Source organism: Solea senegalensis, linkage group LG3 (assembly GCF_019176455.1).
Source record: "Solea senegalensis isolate Sse05_10M linkage group LG3, IFAPA_SoseM_1, whole genome shotgun sequence".
NCBI lineage: Eukaryota > Metazoa > Chordata > Actinopteri > Pleuronectiformes > Soleidae > Solea > Solea senegalensis.
In genome coordinates, this window is record NC_058023.1 from 30,781,860 (window position 1) to 30,794,322 (window position 12,463).

Sequence of the window (12,463 nt, forward strand, 5' to 3'; positions counted from 1 at the left end):
CATCACCTTGAATATGATTTCTATTGACATTTTCTAGGACTTGTGGCTCGGGTAAGTAAAGTCCACTACGACTAAAAGAATATAACATTACACCACAATGCAGACATGTTACATTATACATCTATAACCTTTCCTCAGTGTTCCTCAAACCCTCCCATATTTCTCTGTATGTAACTGCCTGCATATTCACAGCATTCTACCACAGGGTTGGGCAAATAACTGCGAGAAAGAGGTTCTCAAACCCCCCCAAACTGAAAAGAGTATAGAAATTAGTAATGAATGTTTTTGTCTGGGCAGACAAAGAGCTCTGCATGTCAGTATGTGAGTCTCCATTCATACTAAACGAGGGTCAGCATCGAGCATTCCATACATACATATGTGTGTATATACATATACATATATACGGATATCTATATGACTTTGTATGGAGTCGTACAATACGTGTGTGTGTGTGTGTGTGTGCGTGCGCCAGTGAACTTCTTCATACAAACTAAAGTTAGTTTCCATGGATACCATGCTCTTTGATGTTTGTCACGCTAACTTCCGAGGGCATGCGGACGCAGACAGTGCGAGCCAACCCTGAACCTTTTAGCTCGTTTTCACACCTAATATTCGGAGTGAGAAACAATAACCATGCATGACCTATTTTAAGAAGTAGAGTTATGCTCCTGAACAGGGACTTGAACCCTGGACCCTCAGATTAAAAGTCTGATGCTCTACCGACTGAGCTACCCAGGCTTCTACGTGTGTTTCCTGTGGATGCAAAATTGTGACAGAAACCACATGAATGGGATGTATTTAGACGGACTCAGACACCAGCTATCAGCCACCTACAACGCTGTCCTGAGCTCTCCTCCAAAGAGAATCAACAAACACATATAACAACAACAGTGAAGTCTCTCAAGTCTGCCATCTCTGTTTTCTATTACAGTCACATGACTAAACCACTCAAAACTCAATGGAAGTTCTATTATATAATGAAATGTTTGGCCTAATGAAAGATTAGGCCAAACCCCCCCCACACACACACACTCCAGTCACTTCTTTCACTCCCTTCACTCATCACATAATGTAAATCAATATTATCATATTAGAACCCAGCCAACATTTAATTCCCTCAGTGAATGCCATCGCTGCAAGCCTGCATGTTCCTACCAATCCCATCACCCACCCAAGGGATTCCGCGTTATCAAGTAGCACGCTGCTCTTGCTTGGTTCCTGCTGTGGTGAGTAAGGTTTTTGTTGTACACCCTACAGCTCTCTGAGCGCCCGCTGCCCAGAAACACGCCCCGGCTCCTTTTCCACAAACAAAAGAGGAAAGACATACAGCAGAGGGTTTCGTGTGGAACTCGTGGCTGTGCAGCGCCAGCTTCACGCCACGCTTAGGCCCCGCAACTCGGGCGGAGGGCGGATGCCGCCCGCAGGAGGCAGCCGGGGACATGACGGGCCTTCGAGTGGGGCTGTAAGTTGAAAGTCTTGTAACTATTTACTTTGTTTTTGTGGTGTTTGTCCTCTGATCTGAGACATCCAAGCATGTTTGTGCACATTTCGTGCAAACCAGCAGCGCACCAGTTTTTAAAAGTCACTTCATTCTTTGGCAGCTTTGGCTGATACCTCAAGATATTGTTATGGGCCTTACTGACTTGAAAAACTTTGTTGTTATATGAACATTCTGTTTGATTACACATACCACTCAGTCACATTCCAACCTCCAAACTTCAAGAGACTTGGAAACAAATGCTTTCTTTTCCGCGTCCCCGTCGGCGCCATCACTCATCCCGGGGCTTGGCACTAATGCGAGGACATGCTCCCAATTTGTTCGAAATAAGACGTTTATTGTTCAATCCTCCACACCTCTTTTGCCAGTCATAAATTTGACAAAGAGCATATTAGATTTATTGTATTTATCTTGTCAGGGTGGCTGCCTTGTAATTTTGCTCGGCGCTGTAACGCGAGCAGTCGTGCTGTCTGAATGTGTGATGAAACACCGAGGGCTATTATCACTGACAGACTCAGATCCAGGTACCAGGCAACCGGCTGTGGAGGGGTATTAAATTGTTAATTTGCACATGTCTTTGATACTTTAAGACAAATCAAATCAGCTCAGAATGAAACAAAGAGGGACCGAGACTTTCTGTTCTCTGTCGGACCAAACCAACCACAGCAGGTTGAGTGTGATTGTTTTGGTTTGTTTTTTTTTTTAACCTGTGGCTCTGCATCAGTCACTCTCCTTGATGCGCGTTCAATTCTCGATCGCCATAGCAACAGGCTCTGTTGTCAGGTGTAAGTTGATAAGCGCACTCCACCCATGGCTATCTGCGGATTTACATAAATAGCTGTTCCGCGCGCGCTTGTCTGTTTCCCTGGTAACGTCAGGTGATTCTCCATGGCAACCTTCGCCCACGGAGCAGGACTGCTGCATACCTCTGACACACGACACACACACACACACACACACACAAGAGAAAGGGGCTCTGATAGCGTTTAATTGTGTATATAAAATTGTGTGTGTGTGTGTTTTTCTGTACATCTGATACCAGAAATAATATAATAACTTCTGCCTCTTATTCAGAACTTTTACTGCCGCACTTGTCCTCACTTGTCCTGTAATCACTTAATTGCACTCTATGAAAAACAAAGAAAAGAAAGAAATGAGTCAAGTCTAAAGAACTTCTGAGCACTTTAACCCAATCTCTTAAATAACATTTAAAACATATCATATTAACATGGAGTGCCAAACATGAATTCTCCTGTGATTAACGTATGATTATTGACTGAAAGACTGTGGGATATTTTTGAAAGGCAGCACCAAAACAATAATTAATTGGTTAGTATTTCCCTTTTAATGACTTATATAATAACCACAGACGGTGCTGTGAGAGACTGCAGAGTGAACTCAGCATTGATTATTAGAACCTAATAATGGGCTGTGTGCTGCATTGCCATGACAACAAAGTTTGTCCCTCTTACTTGGATGAACTGAAGTGATACAGCGATGTATTCACTGTGACTTGTTAAAAAATGTTATCTATTACATTTCACTCAATCATTTTGTTTTAAAGGCTCAACGCAGCAAGGCTTTCTGTCAGTGTTCGGGCTCATAAGTGTGGAGCTGTGAAAATTCAAAGGTTTTGGTGCAAACTGGGGGTCAAATTAAATGTTATTGAAACACTAGACTTTCTGCAATGCAGATTTTAGTACTTGCAAAAACATGACCGTGAATTCATGACCCTCAGAGTTTAATACTGGTGTTCATTCATCTCCTGGATGAGATGAAAAGATTCAGCGTGAACGTCAGTGTCTGTTCACATAAACATGAAACCTAAAACTAATTATTATTATTATTTCTTTTTTTAAACTTCATCACAAAACGCTGTTTGGTGTCAGCGTTGTTGATTAAATAACGTCGTTTGGAGTAGAGTCCTCTGAACCCTGATCACATGTTAAACATGACTTTAACTATGAGAAAACACAGTGACGCATATCTGCAGCGGCACAACAACCAGGGTACTATTTTTTTTTTACCATTTCAGTTTGACGCAAATGTGATGTTACGCGAACTTCAACACTTCACATGTCTTTATAAATACTTGTCTAATGTGTTACTCCCAGCACTGGTCATATTTGCCTGTGAGTCACTCCAGGAATGATATGACAAAAAATAAAAATCGTTTCATTCTCAGGTTAAAAATGAAGCTGCACAGATGATAAGGTTATGGACACTGTCTGCTGTGTATTGTCACATACAGAATAATGTGGACTTTGGTTTGAAAGGGAGATAACACATTTCATTTGCAGTCTAGACACATTGTAAGACAAGGTCTGTGACCTGCACTTCAGCAGCTGCACTAGCTGATTTTATATGTAAATATTAGTCAATATTTATAACCAATTAGTCATTTTACTTCAAAAATGATTGGATTTTCTGTCAAGCCACTGATCGATTGATCGAAATGAATTGCATTTTCATTTGAAAATGGCTCTTTTAAACAAGAACAATCTGCATTTTAGCTCTGTTTCAAAGTTGATAAACAAAAAGTCATTACTAATACACCAAAAAATGTATGTATCACGTGACCTTTCAGGACGCATGTCGATGTAAACAGGACGTTGATCTTTTTCTTTGTTTCACAGCACATCAACGATTTCTTCTAAGCCAAGTGTCTTCAGTCGAGTTGCAGCTGAAAACGAACGCATCATCGTTTCCCACCGCCTCCATTTTTGCTCACTGAGACTCAAACACAGCACCGGAGTTCTCAGTCTGACACAGAGCCAGCAGCATTTTTTTAAACCTCTCCATTGTGGTAGTGTAAAAAATGCATGGGCTTTCTGTAAATAAATAAAACAAACAGGACTATGTTGCCGAACTCTTCTCCTGCATCCACTGCATTCCCTGTTAGTCTGACTGTTGCTTTGGTAACCAACGACTATCCTTTAACTACAAAACAAGACTTTTTAAATTCAGCAGCACAGTCAAAATAAGATTATGCACAAACATCTTACTTCACTTAACTTAACCTTCTGTAACTACAACTACCAGGACAGTGAATGGAAGACATTTTACAAAACTGGTTGTGACGGTTGTGAATTAACATTTGCATTAAGTTAGACCTAAAACTAGGAAAGTGGGAGCAGTAACGCCTCGGGAAAATCTGGGTTTGGCTTCATCCAGCATACAGAAGACTACATGCACTAAGAATCTATGGTTTTACAATGATGTCTTAGATTTAGGTTATGTGGGCTGCATTTAATATAACATGTACAAATGACTGTACAAGATTTCGTGATATTTGGATGAAGTTAACTTTTACAGACAGTCAGAGGAGGCATTTGCAATTCCAATGTCTAGCTGTGAATAATCTCATGTATAAATCATCTCATTACCTGCTTCATGACAACTGTCATCTCCTCTCTCATAGATAAAAAACTAAATTTAAGCCATGCACAACCATAAACAGCGAGCACGCCGTAAATTGTCCTAATAGCGCTGGCATTTGTTGGGAAGGTAAAATATTTCCTGCCCTCTATGTGGCCTCAGCTTTGATGGGGATGGATATATTGCCGGGTGTCATTATATCCCTGCACAGTCTGAGGTAATGGGACAAGAGAGATGAACAGAAGTGCCGTCTGCTTGCCTCACAGGTCTCAGAGTTTGTCATGGCTTCCCGGTGTCTGAGAAGAGGGAAAATTAGGAGTGCAAACACACATTACACTTAAATTAGACCCGCGTCTCTCTCCCTCTCCTGTCACCACTTCTAAACCATGTCTGCCTGAAGGGCAAATAAGATTTACCTTAATTCCAAAAGCACACAAAAGCCATTTTGTTCCTCTATTGTAACAACAACATCACCGGGGTTTGTGTGGGCAAGTGATTACAGAGACGGTTTTTGGATAAAGTGCCTGTCAAGTCGCTCCCTGCAGAACACTAAGCATCGCAACCGCAGTCCCACAATCCGGGAAACACGGTGTTTGTGTTATTGCGGGTCGTCAGAGGAAACCAAATTAAAAGCTTCCTTTGGTAGCGGTGCCGTCTTTCATGCCTTAGAGTATCCTTGGATCTTTGCTTCTTGATTTCTGACATTAAAACTGTCCCCTTGCCATTTGTTACGCATATATTAGCCTTTAAATGATTGATTGCATTATTTCATTATTTTTTGCTGTGTTGAATCTGCCCAAAAAAGGAGGGAGAGAGCGAGAGAGCGAGAGAGAACTGCCTGTAGGTGGGGTTCTGAATAGGAATTACCCGGCGGAGCATAGCTAATTACCAGACATTAGCATATGCAAATGAGCGCCGTTATCTTGTGTACAAAATGTTGCTTATGGGAAACACTGGCTAATCACTTAGACGAGTTTAGCTGTTTAAATGCTGGTAATTGCATATTGTTTAAACAGATGGGCTTGATTCACTGTAACTCAAGGAACGGGCGAGAATGTAAGATATTCCTCTTTTGTGTCCAACTTCACCTTGGCTCTTGCACTTGGTGCTGCAGCTCCTTTGATGGAAGGGCTGAAAAGAGAATAAAAGATGTACTCAGCCTTTAGTGTTGCTTGGCTTACTTTTATGTAACTTCTCCTCATAGGGGTGCGTGCTGCAGATGTTATGAAAGCTTTGTCTCGTAACTGCGAACGAATGAAAAAGGAAAATACAGGAATCGGCAAGGCTGAATGTGTGGACACAGAGTTTCACGGGTTTAAAGAAGCTGCTGAGCTCCAGACGTGTGAATTAAGCAAAGAAAAGCTCGGAGAGTGAGCCACAGCCAGACGAGGACTAATCACAATCATCTTAGCAGAAACAGAACCACAGGCTTGACTTCACCATTAAAGGTAGGGCGGTGCTTAAAATCCTCTTCACGCCACGATTGTCACCAATATTGGAGCAGACAGGGCCTGTAGAAACACCATCCAATCATACTAATTCATTGGATAATGATGCATCAACACCAGAGCTTATGCTAGCTCGCTAAACCCAACGAGACAGTTGCAGCAACGTTATGGCAGAAAAGTTTGGCAACAGCAGGTGTTTGTCGCAAAGGAAATACGTTACCAAGACCACAGTGAACATCGGTGCTGCGTGTCGACGCTGGCGACAACTGAAAGCCCAGAAAGGGCTGCAAAGTGTCGACATGGTGACAACTGTTTCTACAGGACAGGTAGGTTCACTTTGTCTTTGGAAACTTTTCAGTTTGTCATCATCACGTTGTCTTTTGAACAAGTATCCAAAAAAAGTTAGCATCACCGGAGTTACCAATGCTACGCAGTGCTCGTGAATCGTGTGTTCGTTGCGCGTTCCTGTGCTCTGGAGGCGGAGCTACAGAGAGACTTTTGATTTCAAAATGTAACCTGCTCTAAAACAAATTCCAGGATCTCCAACCCTACCGTGATACAATGACCCTGATGTCACCAGAGATTAGCTAGACATATTAAACTGAAAGACTGGCTTCACTTTCATTTGTGGGCCCACGTTTATTTTGGTTGCTCCAACCACCTCAACATACGGGACGAACACAGTGAGCTGCAGCTGTAGGTCAAAGATGTCGAAGGTTCAGAGGAGAAGCAAAGCAAGAGTCTGCAGTGGCGATGCTTTAAAATACAGACAGTCTGAAGGGGAGACACATTTGAAGACAGGACACAGGGAACAGCTTCAGCAAAGGTTAGCTAATGCTATCTCTCACACAAGTGGATATTGAGTGTATGTTATGTTTTCACAGCCCGTTATCGTCGTCGTGTCATCACCTCTCATCATGTAGCAATTTACCGCTGCTGCTCTGAAGCAGACGTACTTTCACTGTCAATCTCCGCCCATGACACACTACAATTAACCAAATAGGTCCAGTATTTACAAGAATAAAGCAGACGGTTATGTAAAGCGTGTGCATGAACGCAGTGTAATGCAAGGTATAAGTGCAGCAACCAACGCTCGACAATGTTTAGAAACTGAGATTTTTTTCGTCCGTATTTTACACATATCTCCTTCAAAGCTGCGATCAGCGAAATGCTTTCGTTTAAATCTTGGTTAAATCCTGTGGCTGCATTTACGCAGGCAGCTATCACTGATATAGTGTTTGGGTCTCTCAGTCTCAGGGCTCAGAACGTAAATCTCGGGGAAACTTTGCCAGTATTCCCACAACACTTTGTCCAATCAGGAGCCAGGATTCCACAGAGAGGCGGTCCTCTCTGCTCGTGTGATCGGCCCCTTTTTGTTGGTGTTTATGAGGTGATGTGAGGAGGATGGAGGGGGGGACAGGAAGTTGGCCAAAAGATGACATCACTGAAAGCAGCAGCTCAAAGCCATGCTTTGAGAAGCTGAGCTTTGCAATCTCTGGCTGTCCAATTCTAAAATCCGTCTAGAGCTGAAACAATGACTTAATTAATCGTCAACTATTTTGATAATCAATGAATCGCTTTGAAGCTTTTTTCAGCTTCTTAAATGTGAAGATTTTCTGGAAAATCATGAAAATAATCGTTAGCTGCAAAAATAGCTGAAAACATAATATAAACATTTTATAATTATAAGCATCACTGTACGGTGTGTTCAAAATATGCAAGAAAACGTTATTAAATCAAACAAATACCTTGAGGAAATGTGGTCTGGTTTTGACGGACGCTACAGACGTGGTATAAATCTGAAGTGAATGGTGTCAGATTAATGGAGCCATGTTCCCATGTCGTGGTCAAAAGTGGGAGAGACCAGGAAACAACAAGGGCTGGTTGTAAAACATCACTTGTAGGTGCTTGCGCTGCCACAAGCCGAAACAACGACGACAACAGTCCACAAAGTTGTAAATTACCCAGCATTCAATTAAACATTTTCCAGTCATTAACCTCGATCGCTGGCCGCCAAAGAGTGTCCCCCTTCTTCTTCTGCTGCTCGGGTTATTTCACTACCGTTTGTAAAACGGCGACATAAACAATCAATATTTTTTTTCCCCCGAATGAGTGCCTGCTGACCCAAACCGGGACGCGGAGAAGCAGAGGAGGTGGGTTCAATATACGACAGGAAGTTGTATAATTCCAGAGAGCGGATTTTTTGAGTAACTGCGTCACGACTGCAGGCTTAAGACTCCTGTAATGAATCATTCAGATACATCTTCATCTTTGATGCACAGAATAAAAAAAACAAAACATAATGTCGATGAAACATTTAGCCCGATTTCCCATTTTCATCTTTTAAGTGCTTTCATTTCGATCAACAATATGAAAACACACATCTCCAGCGCATATTTTTATTTGTTGTTGTTGAATGAAGGAAAAACAGCAACTAAAACATAATGTCCCTTTTTACCTCCTTAGCCAAAGCGTACACGCCACTTACTATGTCATGAATAAATGCATCAATTATTGTCAGTACAGAAAGAAACACTTTGTATATCTGTTATTCTTCCAACACATGGATCACATATTCAGGTGAGTGGCTGTTTTCATTTTTGTTTTTTAAATTCACATCGATAAAACCCAAAGTCCTCACATCTGAGATCATCATGTCTAAGAATGGATGTCTAAGAATCCGCTGGAAGCAGGAATGTTATTTTGATAAACAAAAAACATTTTATTCTCGCACAGATGTGATTTTTTGAGAAAATTCAGGAGGAGGATTTTGTTGGAGAGTGTCTGTCCTCAGAGGTTAGAGCTCTGTGGATGAGAGCGGACACTCTCAGAAGCCCAGGGGCAAACCTTCCAGTCTGTGGATGACCACCACGCACACGCGGTGTTGGTTTTTTAGTACAATGTCCACAGGGTGACTGAGAGAGGCGCTTGTCGTCCACAGGCTCACACGGGTCTCGCACTCGCAACAGTTTCTCCGGCTGCGGGAGACACAAAAGACACATAGGTAGTCAGACCGCGGAGAGAATAAATACTCGTGCGTGTCTCTGAGTCACCCTGCAGACCTCTTACAGAAAAGACACAGTCATTTCATCATGTCGCAGTGAACACCCACGTTGTCTGTAGCTGTAGGGAAACGGGGTGTGAGTAAACCCCACCAAAAAAAACACACATAACAACCCATTTTGCTCTCCAAGTGCTCTCATTTGATGATACAGAAAATCCATCGCAATAATTTAGCCCTCTGTAGGGCTTGGACCTTTACAATAATTGTGAGTAAGTAGCTCATGCCTTTCGTGCGGTGGAATGTAATTAGAATGGGCGCGCTTTGTTTCCACAGCTGGCTGCCGCGGTCTCTGCTCCGCTGAAGACTGAATTCTCCGCAGCCACATTATACTTTTGTCTAAGAAGACAATTGAGGGAAGAATGGTTCAAGCGTTCACTCAGAGACACGAACGCAATTTCATTAAAAACCATGTTCTATAAAAAGCAGATGCATGTACGTACACTGTGTGACTGTGGAAACTGTGCATGAATATTTGTATTTGCACTTTTTAATTATACGCATATGGACACATGAGTGAGAGCGCGTGCAAGGATGCAACATGCAACGATCAAGGCTAAGCAACAGCAGCAAGAGCATGATCCATACAAATCTATCAAGTCAAGACTGGGGGGGGGTATTAGTTCCAATTATTATTAATTGATTAGTCAATTATGAATGAATTAATGCATTGTCCACTGCTTTATCCTCCACATGAAGGTCACAGGGGCCCAACATACAACAGTTCACAACTACGGTCAGTTTAGAGTGTCCAATTAAGAGTACCCAGAATATATACATACTGTAAATATATATGTATATATATATCCATATACACACATATATGTATATATATGTATGTATATATAAAAAAAATCTTTCTGTTGCTTATTTTGACCATAAAAAGGGTCAAATGTCCTGTGAGTGAGTGCTTTGATATTTGGCAGTTATTTATAGTTTACTGCATGTTCACAATTTGAAATGAAGTTGTACATGAACACCAGATTTTGCGCGTCAAATTTGAAATGTGAACAGTATAAAACATATTTAAAATAACTTTTGTTTGAGTCTTTGTCTCAATGTCCAAAAACTATGTACAGGTTGACAGGTCAGACGCTGACTCTTCCGCTTCCTACAACAGCGTGAGTGAAATCATCGTAATAACCACACGTTGGCTTTGGAGTGCAACTTCTCAGCTTTCAGAAACGGCTGGAATTTTTCCGATAGCACAAACCGGCGCGACCAAAACACACAAAGTCATCGTGAAAGTCAACATGTGCACAAGCCTGAATTATCGCTGCGCTGACAAACACACCCCATTTTAACCTTTTCTTTGTCCTCCACGGGCTACAGCACTGCGTGGCCAAGGTGATTTTCATCACGCGTAAAAGCCTCCTGATTAACGGCACATGGAGACTGCAACTGTATGTATGGTGTTATTTCCACATAATACTATGCACCTGCTTCTCTTATTGCCATATTTCACATATGCTAACATATGATAACTAATTAAAGTGCTGCAAAGCCTGGCCGGGTGTGCATCCGTTTAAACGTCAGAATATCAAAGACAAAAGTCGAGAGCAACTGGAATTAAGCAATTGTTGGTCACCAAGGCTGAGTCACAGGAAAGGAGGGAGTTTAGATTCAGCTGAGACAGAACAAGTTAAATCTCACAGATAAGAAGGCCTTGAACACGCTATTATGTGCCAGCGAGGTCCTGAGGTCTCTCAGTGTGTAAAATGGTCCCATTCGCTGTGACCAAAGTGTGAAGCACTTTACTGAGTCGTTACTTTCAAAAGAGGGTGAAACGGTTCTCTGAGTGTTAATGTAACGCCGTGGCTGCAGCGCTTCTTTGTTTCAGGAGATCAACGCAAAAGGAAACTTCAGGACGAATACTATAGTTACTTTTGGTTAGACGTGGCTTGTTCTGTTACATCGGTGCTGGCATGGCTGCGGAAAGAAAGGGTCCTTTGTTCGAGGATCCTTGGCTTGGTAAGAGGTCAATATAAAAATGTGAAGTAAGTTAGCACTCCTCTGTGCAAAGAATGATCCTTACGAATGGGAAAGTTCTGTCTGTGCAAATAAGCTGATGGAATTTAAATAACTATGTGGTGGTGACCATGGAAGAAGCTGAGACTTCTTTTCTCCCTCATATTTCATTTACAGTTATACTTTTTTTTTTCCCCACTTCAGCCAATAGATGCTCCTCAGTCCAGCACACTAAGTGCCCGCTGCCCTCTGTCTCACATTCAAGATGAAGGTCAGAGCAGGTGCGGGCCGGGCTGTGGATGCACCTCAGCCACCAGCAGACGCAGAGCAACCAGCCATGTCAGATATTTCCATGTCTCCAATGCTCAGTGTTCCAGTTGAGAAATCACCTGCTCTGGGACACATCAATCCTCCACGATGATGATGATGATGATGGGCCTCGGCGTCTCCCTTCCAACTATACTTCTTTTTTCACTCGACGCCCTTCCCTCTCTTGTATCCCCCCCCTCTCTCTTTCCTCTAAGGAATGGAGCATCATTAGCAGGTAATGAAAGCAGAGGACGTGTGATCTCAGTGAATGTGTCTTTAGGGCGTACTGAACGGTGCGGACGTTCTCCTCACAGCTCAGGGGAAGATCGTGGAATTTTTCGGTTATTTTGTCCTGGCTCTCAAGGAGAGACGTGGTAATTGGCTCCCCTCGGAGAATGGCTGGCGTCGGAGCAAAATGTGTCCAATTTGCTGTGGCCAGTTCATTCCACACAGCCATATATACCATGTATAATACATGTGCACCTCACGCTCTCTCTCTCTCTCTCTCTCTCTTGCCATGTGTCTTTAAGAGGGAGCAGCTCGGTTTTTCACCCCGTAGTGTGCGAGCAGGAGGGGAGCGAGAACCCCGCGTCGTGATTGGATGACACGCTGGGTGATGCATTGTTGAACTGCTTTGACCGCTGTGCTGCGAAAGTTACAATTTAGACGCCTCACTCTTGAAATATGCATCAGGATCTTGTCAGTTAAATATAGATGTTGTGTATGGTATTGTACGTGTGTGTGTGTGTGTGTGTGGGTGACACTGACTGCTGCTGTTTCCCTCTAAGTATCACTGTATCC

At 42.5% G+C, this 12,463-nt stretch overlaps 1 non-coding gene across 1 annotated transcript; it reads right to left on the bottom strand.

Annotated features, from left to right (window-relative positions):
- Window positions 1-663: 663 nt before the first annotated feature.
- On the bottom strand, window positions 664-738 carry trnak-uuu. Its single transcript has one exon. It is a non-coding gene; the product is annotated as a tRNA-Lys (tRNA).
- Window positions 739-12,463: the final 11,725 nt, after the last annotated feature.